The sequence below is a fragment of the Protopterus annectens genome, chromosome 3.part0 (genome assembly GCF_019279795.1).
Source record: "Protopterus annectens isolate FY-2018-M chromosome 3.part0, PAN1.0, whole genome shotgun sequence".
Taxonomy (NCBI): domain Eukaryota; kingdom Metazoa; phylum Chordata; order Ceratodontiformes; family Protopteridae; genus Protopterus; species Protopterus annectens.
In genome coordinates, this window is record NC_056731.1 from 1,906,030,598 (window position 1) to 1,906,048,083 (window position 17,486).

Here is a 17,486-nt window from a genome sequence, read left to right on the forward strand (position 1 = left end):
ATACTCTTGTTTTCCATACTTTTCTAATAGTTTGTTCCAGTGATCAGATTTTGCTGATCCCTGGGCTTTGTCTTGGTTCCTGTTTTCTCCATTTTCCTTGTTTGGTCAAGGGGTATTTTCTTTACTCACTAGTGGGAGTAGGGAGTACTGAGCTGCCTGTTTGTCCTTAGAGGAGTGGTTTAAAGCAGTAACTTGTAGTTTATTGGCCATTTTGGGTCATTTCCTGTCTTTTCCAGCCCCTGCTATAAAGCACGCTTTGGCGGGCTTTTCTGGCTATAGAGAACTCAGCACAGCTCCTCGTGGTGTCCAGCAGAGTTCCTAGAGCAGCAGAGACCAGAAAAGACAAACTTTCCAGATTTTAAGTATTTTTTCTGCATTTTCGACTTTTTAAGCCTTTCGATTGCTATTTCTGCCTGTTTTATTCTGCTATTACCTATTTTTACTGTTTTTCATAGCTTGAACTGTTTATTGCACTTGCTTGTTTAAGTTTTGCTTAAAAGTTAAACAACAGGCTAATACACTCAAGTGTACTAGCTTTTGATAGCATTTAGTCGAAAAACACAGCATTTATTGTATTTTCTGCCTTTCTGGAAAAAACTTGAAAAAAAAAAAAATACTCTTGTTTTCCATACTTTTCTAATAGTTTGTTCCAGTGATCAGATTTTGCTGATCCCTGGGCTTTGTCTTGGTTCCTGTTTTCTCCATTTTCCTTGTTTGGTCAAGGGGTATTTTCTTTACTCACTAGTGGGAGTAGGGAGTACTGAGCTGCCTGTTTGTCCTTAGAGGAGTGGTTTAAAGCAGTAACTTGTAGTTTATTGGCCATTTTGGGTCATTTCCTGTCTTTTCCAGCCCACTGCTATAAAGCACGCTTTGGCGGGCTTTTCTGGCTATAGAGAACTCAGCACAGCTCCTCGTGGTGTCCAGCAGAGTTCCTAGAGCAGCAGAGACCAGAAAAGACAAACTTTCCAGATTTTAAGTATTTTTTCTGCATTTTCGACTTTTTAAGCCTTTCGATTGCTATTTCTGCCTGTTTTATTCTGCTATTACCTATTTTTACTGTTTTTCATAGCTTGAACTGTTTATTGCACTTGCTTGTTTAAGTTTTGCTTAAAAGTTAAACAACAGGCTAATACACTCAAGTGTACTAGCTTTTGATAGCATTTAGTCGAAAAACACAGCATTTATTGTATTTTCTGCCTTTCTGAAAAAAACTTGAAAAAAAAAAAAAATACTCTTGTTTTCCATACTTTTCTAATAGTTTGTTCCAGTGATCAGATTTTGCTGATTCCTGGGCTTTGTCTTGGTTCCTGTTTTCTCCATTTTCCTTGTTTGGTCAAGGGGTAGTTTCTTTACTCACTAGTGGGAGTAGGGAGTACTGAGCTGCCTGTTTGTCCTTAGAGGAGTGGTTTAAAGCAGTAACTTGTAGTTTATTGGCCATTTTGGGTCATTTCCTGTCTTTTCCAGCCCCCTGCTATAAAGCACGCTTTGGCGCGAATTCGCGGTAATTAGCGCGAATTAGCGCGATTGTTGCACACTAGGGCAGCTCCGGTTAAGCAGGTTTAAACTATTCGGGCTACCTAAAGTCCACTCTTCAAATTTTCCCTTAGAACTACCTTCCTCGAACTATATACTACTGATCAAATCAGCGCATCCTTTAACTAAAAAGATCATCTCTACTTGACTCCTAGTAGACTATTCTCTATCTGTTAAACCTAGCACTTGCTCCTACAGTACTTATTACCTTGATATGGCACTCTTGTCATCGATAGTACCCCAAAAAGGCAACCCCCCAATTCTCGGTCACCCACATCCCCCGGAATCTTTTTTTAAAGTTTTTTGTCTATCCGTCTAGCATGTCGAGGGATCAGTTGCTAGTGTCCTCTCCTGCTCAGCTGGTGAACCTGGGAATATTGAGACAATGTTACAATTGCCTCATGTACACAGACAATACTGTTTTAATCAGTGTGGCAGACTGTACATACCTGTATATGGGTGTCCGGTCTATCTGCATTGGGGGGGTTGGAGTTTACGCTCAGTTGTGCACACATACTCAGAATACAGCCAGAATCACAGTAGTTACTGTATATGTGGATATATGCACATATTACTTTGTAGTGCTGCAACATTTAGTGGTGCTGACAATGCTCTCCCTCACCTTTTTATAACTCCATCAGGTGTGGCTGAAGTCTGTGGTCCTGTACCTGGTAACTGTGATAATGTTTTTATGGATCATATATACCCTGTGAAATTTAAGATCTGCCATATTACCCTATGTACAAATGTTGTGTTTAGCCAGAGTAGTATATTTGTATGTTCCATTCTGGGACATATAACTATGGTTCATAGACAGGGTAATCACCGGTGTGTATGTGAATGACCAATGACACATTTGTACTTATAGTTATGAGTGGCTACACAGCCTGGCATACATGAGGCAATTACTCCAACATGCCTGCTCAAACACAAAAGGGAGATGGTACATACCTCAGGCAGTGACACTTGCACTGGCATATCATTCTCAAGATAGGTATACTGGATTATATGTGAAGTTCTATCATACATACTGTCATATTACATACCTTACAGGCACATTGTACTGGCAACTTTAACTGGATGTGGCTGAAGTGCATGTTATAAAGGGCTTGACTTGCCTGTGTATCTTATTGTGAGGTTGTCTGTTGTGCATGGGAGTGAAGATGAGAAGATGTGAGGCTGGAAATGCAGTTGTGGATCGTTATTTTTATGAGTCTGTGTGGATTACCATACATTAAAGTGCTGGTAGTAATGTACTGCTTTTGTCTTGGTTTTCACAGGTGACTGGGGGGTTGGAGTCTGTCCCCCTCACAACCTGATGTCAGTGTCTCATCACACTTTGATGATGATGGTGGCCATAATGAGGCACAGGTGGGGTTGTTGGGGATTGAATCTGTCCCAGAGGTTGACATCCCTCTTCTGCCTGCATTGTCACCGCACACTGTCAGTATGCCCAAACATACAAAGTGCCCTGAGGCCACGGATATTGGACAGACAGAGGTTGGTGACATTTAACAGGACAGTGTGGCAACAATGGTGTCAGTGAGTATAGACATTGGCCATAACCAGAGAATTGGTGAGGTCCCACACATGTGGATTGACAGGGGTACTCATGGGGGACTGCTGTCCATCCATCACCTGCTGAAGTTGTCAAATCTTGGGTCACTCAGCGCATGTTTTGGGCCATCATGAAAGCACAGTTACTTTCTAAATGCAACACCAGTCTGACATCTGTGACTGCCTCCACCACATTGGGGATACCCTGGATCAGTTCACTGATGCAGTGGACAGATGGTGGGCTGAGACAGTGTCTGTCTTGGACCACACATTGCCTGTACTGGAACATCTGGTTGGAGTTGGGCAATGGACACATGGACGTAGGTCAGCAACACCATGTGCTAAGTGTCCACGTGGCCATGCACAGTCATGCTCCCATACTGGCAGTACCTCCAGCACTACATAGGACAGTGTGCTGTCCACACCATGACATGGCAGGCCATGAGCACATGGTCGTGGGCAGTCCCATGGGGTATAAAGCCCCAGCAAACAGCAGTCACCGTCATGTATTAGCACTGCATCTGACCTTGGGAATGGTAGTGCCAGTGCTACTCTTGGCAGAGCCATTTCCCGTGCTCATGGCCAGAGATGGTGAACTGTCCACTCTATCATGTACAGTCCACAGCTGTCTGCAATACATATGTGTAGGGCTATCACTGGGCTTGACTGTGTACATGCACACACTCAAACACCACTGACACATGCAGGTCACTAACAGACACATACAGCACCTCTCCATGGACCATCTAACCTGCACCCCTTCCTGACTCACACACATGCTGTCAACTTGTGTGGCACAGCCTAGACCTCTGGCATCCCCACACCACACCCTGTGCATGTGATGATACCTGTGTCACACCCCTGCCATCCATGCTATCAATGCCGGGAAATGCTACTATGTGTCTAATGCACAGGGTGTCTACATTACTTTACATGTACTTGTGTACTGCAGTATTGTTTTGCCATGCCACTTGTGGGCCACAACAGGTACTGTATGCTGGCATGTGTCATGACTACATATCACAATTTGTGTATGTTTGTTGCATGATGTTGGACTGGTGGTAGTGTTACAGAATGACAGGTGTGTCATGGACTTGTGTATGTTTCTGTTCCAGGAGTCTGAGGGGATAAACTATGGACACATGGTGGCAATACACCGGCACAAAATGGCATGGCAGCACAGCAGAAATTTGGTAAGCAAGGTACAGCAGTATACGTGCATGGCTCCATAGGTGCATATGTGTAAAACAGTCTGTAACAGTTAATGGGTGCAGTCAGTGTAATAATGCATTCATACTTTGTGATAAGGTCTGCTACCCTTGCTACGTGTCATATGGGTTTTCTGAACTTACAAATCTAAGTGTGGTGATGGAGTTGACACATCTGCAAATATCCTGTGTCCGGGTCAGACAGGTGGTGGACCTCAGTTATGATTCTGTTGAGGAGGGCAATTTCAGGGCAGCAGCTAGTCACAGGGCCATAAAATGCATAACAATTGCACAGAAAAAGCCCACATGGTCATGTCCATAGTGCTGCAAGGGGATATATTTACACACACACACACACACACACACACACACACACACACACACACACACACACACACACACACACACACACACACACACCTGATGTGAGATTAGAACCCCTCCCTATCTACTATTACACACTATAGCTCACAGCACATATTGCATGCACCACAGGTTATGTTTGTTGTATATGTGATTGCAGGCATAGTACTTGTGGAGTACACAAAGTAGCCTTGTGTTGGATAGCATGTGTGGTCTGCAGAGTGATATTGCTTGGTACTGTTATTGTATCTAGTGCCAAACACAGGGAACTGACAAGAATACTCCACAGCCACTGTAGGTATCCAGACACTTTCTTTTCTTCACAAAATACAAGTTGAGTGCTTTCTTCCCACAATCAAGCCTTCCTCAGAACATTTAAATGACCAAACAGCATGCTCTTAAATACCCATGAGCAACCACCCTACCCATTTCAATTAAACAATCAATATAATAAACATAATAATTGTATCTAGTGCCCTTGAAGGGGGATGCCTGTTAATATCCCCGCTATGTGTACACAGTTACCAGTATGGCCATATGTGGCTGATTGCAGTTAGAAAGGCAAACATGTGGCCAGGGACAATACGGCCTGCCCAAGGCATGCATTGAAACCATTGTATATTACAACCCCTGCTCACCTGCGTCTTTCTACAAGGTGAGATTCCGCAGGCACAGGGGTCTGTGGGTGAGTGGATTATGTACTGTTGCAGCCTTGGTCCGGTTCCTTTGGGAAACTGTTGTGATGTGTATGTGCAGATAACCTCAGCATTCTGACGGTATGTGGGGACATTCTCACATCCCCCCCACACACGCACACATGCACACACACACACACACACACACACACACACACACACACACATATATATATATATATATATATATATATATATATATATATATATATATAGGAACACTTTATAATCCCAAAATTCTGAAATATCGAATTTCAGAATCCCGAGATTAAGCCGAAAGCTCAAAATTCTGAAACTTCAGAAGCGCGAATTTCAAAATCCCGAAGTGCAGAGATGTTAAACTTGTGCTTCTGTTGTTGCAGTTTGTGAATGGATAGCTGGAAGTTCAGGTAAGTATTTATGTGTAAGGGTTTTGGTTAGGGGCTTTAGTGTGTGTCAGTATGTTTTGTTACTGTGATGTGTGTGTGCGAGGGGAATGTAGCTTGTTTGGTGGTGTTTTCCTGTGTTTGTCTGTGTAGTATGACTTTGGAGTTAGTATATTTAAGTGTGGGGGGGTGTGGGGAGTGCAGGGGGGCATGTGTGCGGTGTATGGTTAGTGTAGAATTTGTGATTTTGAAATTCGTGCTTCTGGGGTTTCGGGATTTTAAGGTTTCGGCTTTATGATCTCGAGATTCTGAAATTCAGTATTTCAGGATTTCGGGATATTAAAGTGAACCCATATATATATATATATATATATATATATATATATATATATATATAGATAGATAGATATATATATATATACACACACACACACACACATATATATATATATATATATATATATATATATATATATATATGTATTTGTATAACAGGGATGTCTCTTTAAATACTGCTGTTTGTGCACGTTATGAAAATGTATTATGTAGATATATGTGGAGAGTCTATGCATCATTGTAATTTATATAGCGAGATATATATCTGTATCATAATTATATGTGATACATACTGATTGAAACACTAATCGTGTTTGAAAGGGATAGGGACAGACAGATATGTGTACGTAGCTGTCTGTATGTACAGACGTATTTCCACATAGCAGGTCTTTGTGAGGAAGACTCAACAGACTTGCGCTCAGGCTAGCTAAGTGTAGGAACATACCCAGTGGGACTGTCAGTACTTACAAGGTGACTCCAGGCCACAGCTACCTGTACTCAGGTCCAGGATTTTGTCTGCTGCAGACATTGGCTGCTGCACCTGTTTCTGCAGTACAGCACTTCCCTGAAATTGTCCAAGGCATTTCCCAGCTGTGTGCTTTACTTAATATGTGACTGGTGTACATAATGTGACACCACATAAAGGCTGACAGTCTGCATACCTCTCATTATACATGTTTTTGCAGAATGTCTGGCATTTCACCCCATATGTCTGGTCTGTTCCTCATACATTTGTGGTGTTTAGGTACAATATTGTATAATGCAGTCACTGAATTATACTAAGCACTGACACATTTAAGTAATGCCCTATACATCCTGCAGCTATTCTGTTCTATTGCAACCCAATGTCATACTAGTCACCTTCTAGGTTCAGCAGAGCATGTGTAAAGCCTTTCCATAGTTTTGGCCCTTTGCCCCCCCCCCCCACATTTTCTCTGACTTTGTCCAGCTGTCTTGCAGTAACAGATTGAGGGGTATGATGGGCTGTGGGAATACCACCATATGAGTACCTCACATGCAAAAGATGTGGATGCTGCCAGATTGAAACCATCAACACCATCACCCATGCTAATGTCCCTAGCCCAGTGAGCCACACCATCCACCAGACAAAGAGGTGCCATTCTTCACACAATCAACAACATACAAACATACATTCTCATCCCTGCATTATGTGACACATATGATGTATGGCCAGGTTCTATGTCACAGCCCTGGAATTGGCTGGTCTGCTGATATATCATTGCAGACTTACTGTTACAGCAGTTGTATGGGAACACTGGTGTGGTGGGGGTGGGGGAAGAACAGCACATGATCTGCTGGCCTAGGCAGCAATGAAAATATCATGTGACCCCACGGTTTAACATCTCCCTTGACTGTTGTAGTGAATATTCCAACCATGAGACCTAGTGAATATTACAGAACACATACTTTTAGACTGGGCATCTGTAGTCCCATGTAAATATTACATCTATCCAATTAGCCCACTATATATTCCCTTGCATACATGCAGCAGGTCCATACATACAATAGCATATTATATCACTCCTTACAAGTGCTGTGTAGGTGAGTGACTTATCTTACAAATGCAGCAGTTGACAGAACTGTAGTTCAGGGCTGACTCTGTCTGATGTATGCAGTACACAACCAATACGTGGTTAGGTACAGGTTGTGTGGGTTGCCTGGCATCATTTTTACTATATGTATGCAAGTTGGAATCTCTTGGCCAAGGCCAGGGCATACTGGCCACTCCTACATCTGCCTACAGGGACATCCTCAGGGGTTTCCTCCTCCAAGTCCTCCTGTGTGTGTGGCTGTGGGGACCTAGGCACTGGTAAGGGGCCTTGTATCCCTTCCCTTTGCTGACCATTCTGCAGCTGTTTCCACAGGATCATATTGTGTACATCTGTGCACATGTGGCTGGAGAGTACTGCAAGGCTCCACTAGACATATCGAGGCACTGGGACCATGCCTTCAGCAGCCCAAACACAAACTCTATGATGTTCCTAGTTTGTGCGTGTGCCTCATTATGGTGCTCTTCCATGGGTGTGTGTGCATTTCTGATGGGTGTCATAATCCACGGTTCCAGTACATAGCTAGGATCACCCAGTAAATCATTCTGTGGGATGTCCCCCCCAGCAAACATCTGGTACAGCTGTGATGCATGCCAGACATGAGAGTCATGATAACAGCCAGGGCTGTCAGCACACACATTCATGATAATGCCCTGGGCATTGCACATGACCTGGCAGTTAATGGAGAGATACCCCTTGTGGTTGATGTAGATTCTACCCTCTTCAGTGGGTGGTGCCTTGATGTGTACATGAGTGCAATCTATGGCACCCAGTACCTCAGGGTAGTGTGCCACATGGTAGAAGTGCTGTATGTTTCTGTCTCTCACCTTAGGGTCAAGGGGAAAATATATGTGCTCAATGGCATGTGGGAGCATAGCATCCAGAAACTGATGGAGTATCCAGGGTGCAGATGCCTGTGACACCCCCATTATGTCCCCAGTTGGTCTTTGGAAAGTACCTGTAGCTAATATCCTAAGAGCTACACATACCTTTGTTTCCACTGGGATGGGTTTCCCTCTGCTGGCTCTGGGTCTGAGTTGAGGGCAGCAGAGCTCAGTGAGTTCTTGTAGTATGTCCCTGTCCACCATGTAGTGCTCTACAATCTCCAGCTCATGTAGCTCCTGGAAGGTTACCCAGGGCCTGAACACTCTTCTCCTTTTCAGTCTAGGCCTATTGTCAACCACAGCAGCAGCAGCATTGTCCTCAGCCTCCAGCACATACAGATGTAGCAGACTTGCAGCAGCCCCTAGCATTCCTTCAGTTAAAATTCCCAGGTATGTTCTTCACTGGTGCAGAGTATGGGGGTGAAATCAGATTGTAGAGTGTATGCAACCTTTATAGTGCTCTGCTGTAGGTGCTGACAGTGTGATTGGCTACATATGATGCATTCCACCTGCCAAGTACATCACTAAGAAGATTTACTGGCCCTAGTTTAAGTGAAACAGGGGTCATCAGTAATTAACATACCAATGGCTTGCCCAGCCAATTTTTTTTTTGACAGACTTACTCACTCAGCACTGCAGCATTCCACACAACCACACACCACAAAGGTGAACAATGCTCAGCAGTCACTGCACACACCCCTGAAAGGTCACGCTCAGCACAGTGGCATGCCACACAAACACATTGAATCATGTGCTCTGAAGTTAAACAAAGCTTAGCAACCAGTGGACACCCCCCCCCCCTGCTGAGCACAACAGTGTGCTGTGCAAACAGGTGCAGCTGAGCTATAATGAGCTTACAAGTCCTCAGACACACCCCCTCTTGATGTCAGCTACCTCTTCTCTGGACACCAACACAGTCCTGTGCCTACATGGATGGATCTACGAACATGGACACTCATTTGTACTATTCATTAACCCCACCTCATTTCCATAGGGATCCATGCACACAACCTGAAAACTACATTATTCCAGGCCCTGCCTCACTGACAACAGCACCATTCCACCATTGTAGATACTCCATGCAGGGTCCCATAATACATTACTGTCACATACTACTAAATTTAGTTTTTACAATCTTTTTTTTTTTCATAACAGCATGTTTGCACACTGTGTCATGCCGTGCAAACATACACAGATCATTAAAAAAGTAAAATTATTTTAAAGTATTTCCCATATGGTTTTGCACATATCTGTGTCTGCTATCCTATTCCTGTCCATTGAACTACACTTTTGCAGCCCCTGTTGTCTGTTTAAATTCCTGTACACAGAATTTTTCTGTGTACACTACAGACACCAACATGGGATCTACAGGACTGCATATCTACTCTGGATCACTCTATCTCACTCATTTGCATGCAATTCACCTGCTTATGAGGTGATTTGCATGCCACGGATACTTCCGTGTTGGCGCATGCGTGATAACTGCCCAGATCTGTTTACTGGATCGCAAACCTGCTTACTTTTGTGTAAGCAGTATGCCACGATGCCTACACAGAAAAAAAGCCCATGTAGGCTTTATTAAATTCCCTCCTATGTCTATCACAAAATGGAATGATGCTTGGTGTAGATCATGGACTACATATGACATGCTTGGAAATCCACCAAAGGTTTCTTTTACAGGACAAAAAGGAAACAGGCAGATACAAGTGGCCCTCAGATATGTGTATATCACCTCAAATAAGGCTGAAGGTCTTCGTCTACAATAAAGGGCATCAATGCTCTAGTCAGAGCAGACAACAAAGCTTCAGAGATGAAATATTACCAACCTCTTTTAATGGAGTTCCTCTGGGTTGTCTTCCTTAGCAAGAAACCAGAGGTGGGCTTGCAGCCTCCTGTAAGGTTGCCAGTTTTCTTTATTTTAATACCACACTGCACACATTCTTCAGTAGCTTCTTCGAAAGTGTTCCATCTTGAATCATTTCACCATAAAACACAGACTGACAGAAAAGTGTAATGAGTTCTTCATGTCCCCCAATGTAAGCAGATTCTTCAGTAGTATACAGCTTATCTTTGGCTTTAGGGAGCAGAAGCCATTTTCTAACATGACCAAATGCCCCTCTTAGGTTATGCAGCCATTTCACTATGCATTTCACAAAATACACTCCTCATTCTGGAAGCAAATAAACTGAATTGTTGATCTGAGATGCACTTAGGGTGTGTCATAAAGGTGAGCAAATTGTGAGCTCTTTCTATTGCAACCATTGCCAGCAGAAGAACACCCAACAATTCAGACTGCTGCTGAAGAAAACCTGCCATGCCCTGACCTTCAGGCCCTTTTTTACCACAGAGGTTTTTAACTCATTGCTTCCTACAAGAGTATAGTCATCAGGAAAGCAGAGTACCTGTGTATCTTGTAAGAGTACACTCATCTTTGCAGGAGACGTCTCTGTACTCCTGAAACAAGTATACTCATCACTGTTTTCAAATTCTAAAACAAAGTTAGCAATGTGGTATCTACAAGCTGACATGAATTGCTAAAGATGACAGTGAAATAACCAGCATGAAATGTGCTGAGCTGGAGTTATTAAGGAGTGTTTGCAAAAAGATATGAAAAATAGGGCAGTTCTACGTTTACATTAACAATGTAAAAACAGAGTGTGATACTATGTTGGGGATGATGTGTTCAAGCAGTGGGTGTTAGTAAAAATATGACATTTAAACATAGTGGGTAATTTGAAGATATTCTGTCATTTAAAGCTTTTTTGGTAAAGTAGCAATGACATCACCTATATTTTCATAACTGCATTAATTTCATAAAGGTTGTGCGACCTATAGCTGAATAAATGGTGTTGTCTTATATAAAACATTAAGGCACACAATGTTGCCACTAATACTTGCCATCTAATATAAATAATTTTGTAGGTTAATATTGTTTTGAAATATTGTGAACTTATTATATGAATAACATGCATAGATTCGGCAATATCACAAAACAGCAGTATGCCACTCCTCTTGTCATACATTATTGAAAAGTCTTGAACAGGTGAACAATTACTTCACTGATATCTTGGATCTATCCTGCACACATACAGAGATATATCCTGTTGTATGACTATAACACGACTATTTTTTTCATAGGTTCATAGGAGATTACTTGATTAACGGCCTAAGAACCATTACAAGCCTATGTAAAGGGTATTTGAGCTCCTAGTGGGTGTTCTGACCAGCTGCTCCAGAGCATTTGCATTGACAAAGTCTAAAAGCCTCTGAGCTTGCATGTTAGTGGTCATGTATGTTCCATAGTCAATAGTAGGATGGTTAAAATTACACATAAGTAAGGTATTGAGCAGCATGGTGAGTGACTCCAGTAGGTCCAAGTACGTGGTATGCTTTTCCTGGTTCATGGTGGGGGACCTATAGCTAGCAATGATGTGGTAGAGGATTTTGCCTATGGTTAGTTGGACATGGAGTAGCTCAAAAGAGTTGTACTGCTTGACCAGTCTGGAGATGTACTTATCCTTTATGAAGATGGTTACACCTCATCCTTTGGTTCTTTCTTGCTCAGTTGGTGGTCTTAACATATGAAAGGCATTGTAGCCCTGCACGGTCAGGGTGTTTTCCATGATTTTGAACTATGTCTCAGTGACTGTACATACATCAGCATTTTCCAAGGTAAGGAATGTTTCTAGGGAGTGCAGTTTCTTGTTTAGGCTCCTAGCTTTTAAGCAGCAGTTCCTTGGGCTTATCAAGAGAAGACTGTGTACATCAGGAGGTTGTATTCTTTGACACTGCCTAAAAAGGCACTGTAGGGTGGCTAAAGCCTTTGTCAGTATCCAAAAGCATAGGGGAGACAGGTGCAGACCGTTCCTTGCAAAATAGACTGGCCTATCGATCAAGTCCTCTCAAGCTGACAAATGTTGGATCCCCTTGGACAAACACCAACAATTAAGCCATCTGATAAAGTTAATAATTTTTTGTTTGTATTGTGGCATCATCCTTGCTGAAAATAGAACGCTGCTCAAGGCTAGGCTCATACCTGCCCATGACACATAATTTGAGAGCTCAATCAGGTCTCTCTTCATATAGACCAGGGAGGTATGCCTCAGGTCATTCACACTCACATGGACTATTACAGAGTCATACTGGTAGGTATAGATGAGTAACTTGAGTGCTTGTGTGATATGCTAGATCCTGGCACCTGACAGGTAGCTAACCATAACCTTCTCCTTATCCAGCCTGGTGATGGGGACATCTATGTGTCTCACTACAGCATCTCCTATGACCAATATGTTAGGGTTTGTGGTGTTTCATCTTATGGGCTTGTATGTTGAGACACTGGTGTGTGTTTTGTTATGTGTTGTGGTTACTGTTTGCTTTTGTGTGTATAATGTAGTTTCTGAAGGAGGCATTTGGGCGACCTCTGAGTTTTTGGTAAGTTACTAGTGAGTACCTTTGCATATGTGGGTTTATATGTCAAATCCTTATTTACTGTGGGAAGTGATGTGTGTGTGTGTAGTGACAACCTGTTTGGCATTAAATTTGTCTGTATGTGACAGCCTTGCCTCCATTTTCCTAGTATAACTAAATCTCTCACATGTAGTATTTCTTTGTTTGTTTGTTTGTTTCAGGATTAAGTGATTGTCAGTATACATGAGAGAATTGCTACATTGCCTCAGGTTGCCCATGTCCATCAGGCTGGCTACAGAGATGGTAGGAAACTGCCCATCCATTATATTAGGTTCTTATTGTGGGTTTTGTAAGGGAAATTAATGAGTTAATTAGACTGGACTGTGCAGGTGGCACAGACTATGTGTGGGAGCTATACTCTGTGTACTCTAAGGTTAACCAACACAGCAATGCTGCTCAGTGTGCAACCTAGTTGCTCCTAGAGTATCAGGGGGCTGTGTATGGTTTCAGTGATAGTTATTCTAAGGAAATTTTATCTTCAAGGCATTTGTATCTATACAGGACATTGCTAACTGCCACTGTGCAGACAGCAGCTTTATGCAAATACAAGGCTTATATACAGGCAAAAAGGAAAAGGTTTTAAGCTAACTAGCAATCAGGAAAGGACACAATAAGCCTTCCACCAGCAATCGACAGCTCAGATAGGTTTAGATCACCACACTTCTACCACAAGAGTGCAGGAAAACAAACTTCTTTATATAAAAGAGCTGGTTTGAAGCCCAAGTGTAAGAACACCACACAGTCTAGATACAACAGCCCAGACTATTCGGATACAATGTAATAATACATAAAATAGCAGTAGAACAGTGTATGTATATATATATATATATATATATATATATATATATATATATATATAATATATATATATATATATATATATATATATATATATATATATATATATATATATATATTATTTATTTATTTTTTTTTTTTAAAGTGCAGCAAATTCAACAAATATCACAGGAAGCTAATAAAATGCAATCACAATTATCAATAGAAGTACAAAATAATACTTATTTTTGTCTTTATTGCAGTGGATCACTTTAGCTGTAAGCAGATTCACTGGAACTCTCTGGCGTAGTTGCCAAATGATGAGCAGCTCTGAGTGATTAAGCCAAAACTCATGCTAATGCAAGGCTTATACACAGGCAAAAAGGAACAGGCTTAAGCAAACCACCAATCAAGAAAGCATACAATAAGCCTTCCACCAGCAATCCCCAACTCAGATAGGTTTAGATCAGCACACTTCTTCCACAAGAGAGCAGAAAAAACCTTCTTAATGTAAAATGGTTTGGAGCCCCACTGTAAGAAGACCAAACAATCCAGATAAAACAGCCCTGACTATCTGAAACAATGTAATAAGTACTTAAAGCAGCAGTAGAACAGTACATTTTTTATTTAAAGTGCAGCAAATTCAACAAATATCACACAAAACTAATAAAATACAATTACAAGTATACTTATTTTCATTTTTATAGCAATGGATCCCCTTAGCTGTTGGCAGATTCACTGGATGAGCAATTGGCAAACAAAATACACATTTTCTTTCATAAATCTGCAATATAAAATCAGCAACTATAGAATGATCTTTGATACTGACATCATTGTATAGCCTATTGCCTACTACAGATATATCATATTTTACATTTTTTTGTGATTCACACCATTTATCAGCTATTATAAATCTAATGAAGTGTGTTTTCAGTGAAGTCTGTTTTCAGTAGAGAATTTTGGAGAAAAGCTCTCAGGAAGTAAGTGGATTCCTGGCTCCGAAGATCCCAGAAAGCAAAGGTGTTAATTGGTCCACTGCTGCTCAGGATTAAATGAGTTAAATTGTTCCATTAGCAACAGTTCTAATTGTCTTCCATCCATCAAATCAAATGGTCCTCCTGCTGCACACTGAAGATAATCTGTGATTAAGTCTCATTCAAGTACTCATAAATATCAGGCATGTTAATTTCTAAAGCAGAAATCTTGGAAATGGATTCTGTCAGAGATGGTTTGAGTTCAACTATATTTCATCTCTTTAAATTGTTGCACTGGTGAAATCATCTTCTCAATTTCTGGAACTGCTTCAGCTAAAATAAACAGCTCTACTTTACTTTCAGCTGCTTTCTCAAGTGTTTCGCTGGATTTGATAAGCTTTATGTGGACAACAAAGGAAGAGAAAACCTACCTTACAATCAGTATGTGGTTCACCAGGGTAATAGAGAATTTAATACCCTTAGTCTTCTTAAGGCCTACCATTTTACACAAAAACTTCCTCTCTAGCATAAAGCATGTATTTCAACTGTTAATCTCCTTCAGTATAAACTTTATTAAAAATACAACTTTTTTGCAGATGGAGGAGCAGTTCTCATTAAATGAACAACCTAACAGCAAGACCATGCCTAAAGGGTGCCCACACACAGGTCAACAATACAGTAACCATGTATACAGTGGAACATGAGCACACATAGGTAGGCACTATATTGCATGCTACAAAAATCACACTGTGATGTGTAAAAGTGAGGGTCTTGAACACTGACCAAGTGGTATAAACAGTAAAATGATTCTACATGCTACACTTTTATATCTAAGCAGGAGTATAACTGCAAAAATGGCAGATAATGAATCACTGGGGTGAGCTATTCTCTGCCTGCTCCTTCTAGCATGACATGCCCTCTGTTTTTTTATGCTGCAGGGCACCATAGCAGTACTGCACCTGAAACCCAGTATGACATATCCGTGTCTGCCTCTGTAGGTCAGTCGCCAGCATATTCCATGCACTAATTCAATAAAAAGGGCCTCACTAATGACTGAACAGGTGAACCTTGTACAGCGTCCTAAGGGAGAGGATAATCATCATCTCTTGCTCATCTCAAAGAAGAGGCACAAGAAACACAACAGGCTATGATGTAGGAGCAATTGCTGAGTCTACATGCTCATGCACTGATGTGATGGAGGTAAAGGAGGGTAATAAATATTGGGAGATACTTGTAAACCCTCATACACTTCACAGGAATATGTTACATTCCCCCACACATTACAGCATTGTTACCCTAAGAAATACAGTGTGAATCCAGGAAATTAAATGCAAATGGACTCATGAATAATGAAAATATAAATTAAATCCTATTACAGTGTATTGAAACTGAATTTAGCAAATTCAGCCAGATAATATGACAGTGTAGATAGTGTTAATATACATTTATTTAAGGATTGTCATATATGTGTATTCAAATATTTTATTTTTTAACGATGTGCTGCAGATGTGTACAACATGCAGTGGAAGTTGCAAATATACTTTTGGCAGTTTATGTATATAGTAGCACAGATGATAATTACTTCATAGAGGCAGTGGGAACTAATGTTGGGCAGCACGATGCCAGGGCACTTCAATGGGCTAGGCTTGTGAAGGCTCCAGGGACATTAGCCTAGAACACACCTATAAACCTATGAACCTGTTATAAAGAAATGTTTTTTGTACTATAGTAATAAAATGTGACTTGTTTTTTTATGTTATTTATTTATTAACCAGGAAACTCCACAAGGCACAAGCATCTTTTCAAGTTGACCTTGAAGCACTGTCTGGTTAGTTGACTAGCTAAGTATCACACAGCTGGCAAATTAAGTCTTTGGGAATCAAACCAAGAGCTAGAGAAAGAAGTTCATTGGCAGCTCAAAACTTTCATACTCTAACATGCAACATTGCATGTTATAATATTTGGAAATGTTAATTGTATACTGATTTTTATACATGTTTGGTAAACATATATGTGAAGTATCTTGATAAGGGTCTATATTAAATTAGCGAATGCTTAAAATAGCGAACACTGATTTATTGACCCACTAAGAACGAAACCTGAAAATCTCGAAGACACAGAACAGCATTTTTTTCCCCAGGGTAAAAAATCGCTGTTCCACAAAAAAAAAAAAGTTCAAAACACAAAATAAAGTGGGGAGCTTTTCCCTGGGGAAAAAAATCGCTGTTCCGTGTCTTCGGGATTTTAAGGTTTCGCTCTTATTGGGTTGATAAATCAGCGTTCGCTATTTTAAGCACTTGCTGATTGAAAGGGAACCCTCTTGATATTATGTCTGGGCATTAGCTGACTTCACAATAGCAGAGAATGAGTTTCTGGAAGTATGGCAGCATGGCATAGCCCTTCTTGCAGGGCTGGTGATCAGGAACACAAAGAGAGATTGTGGTAATCTATCACTCACAGGATGAATGCTATTGGTGGCCATACCCATACAATGCAGGCTTGACATTGCCACATCATAGGCATGCACAACCATGTACATTGATTTGCATGAGATACTGAGGCAGTTAGAAATGCTACAGGGTTACACCTCCTCCCATACCCCTGAATGAGGTAAAAGCTTTCCATATTAACCTGGATAGATGTGGCACCAACCACAAAAAAATCTTCTTAGTGGCATTGATATTTTTGCTCATCACCCCCCCGACATCTAGATATGGCCTATATAGTACTTGTCAGTAAACTATCTATTGCTATGC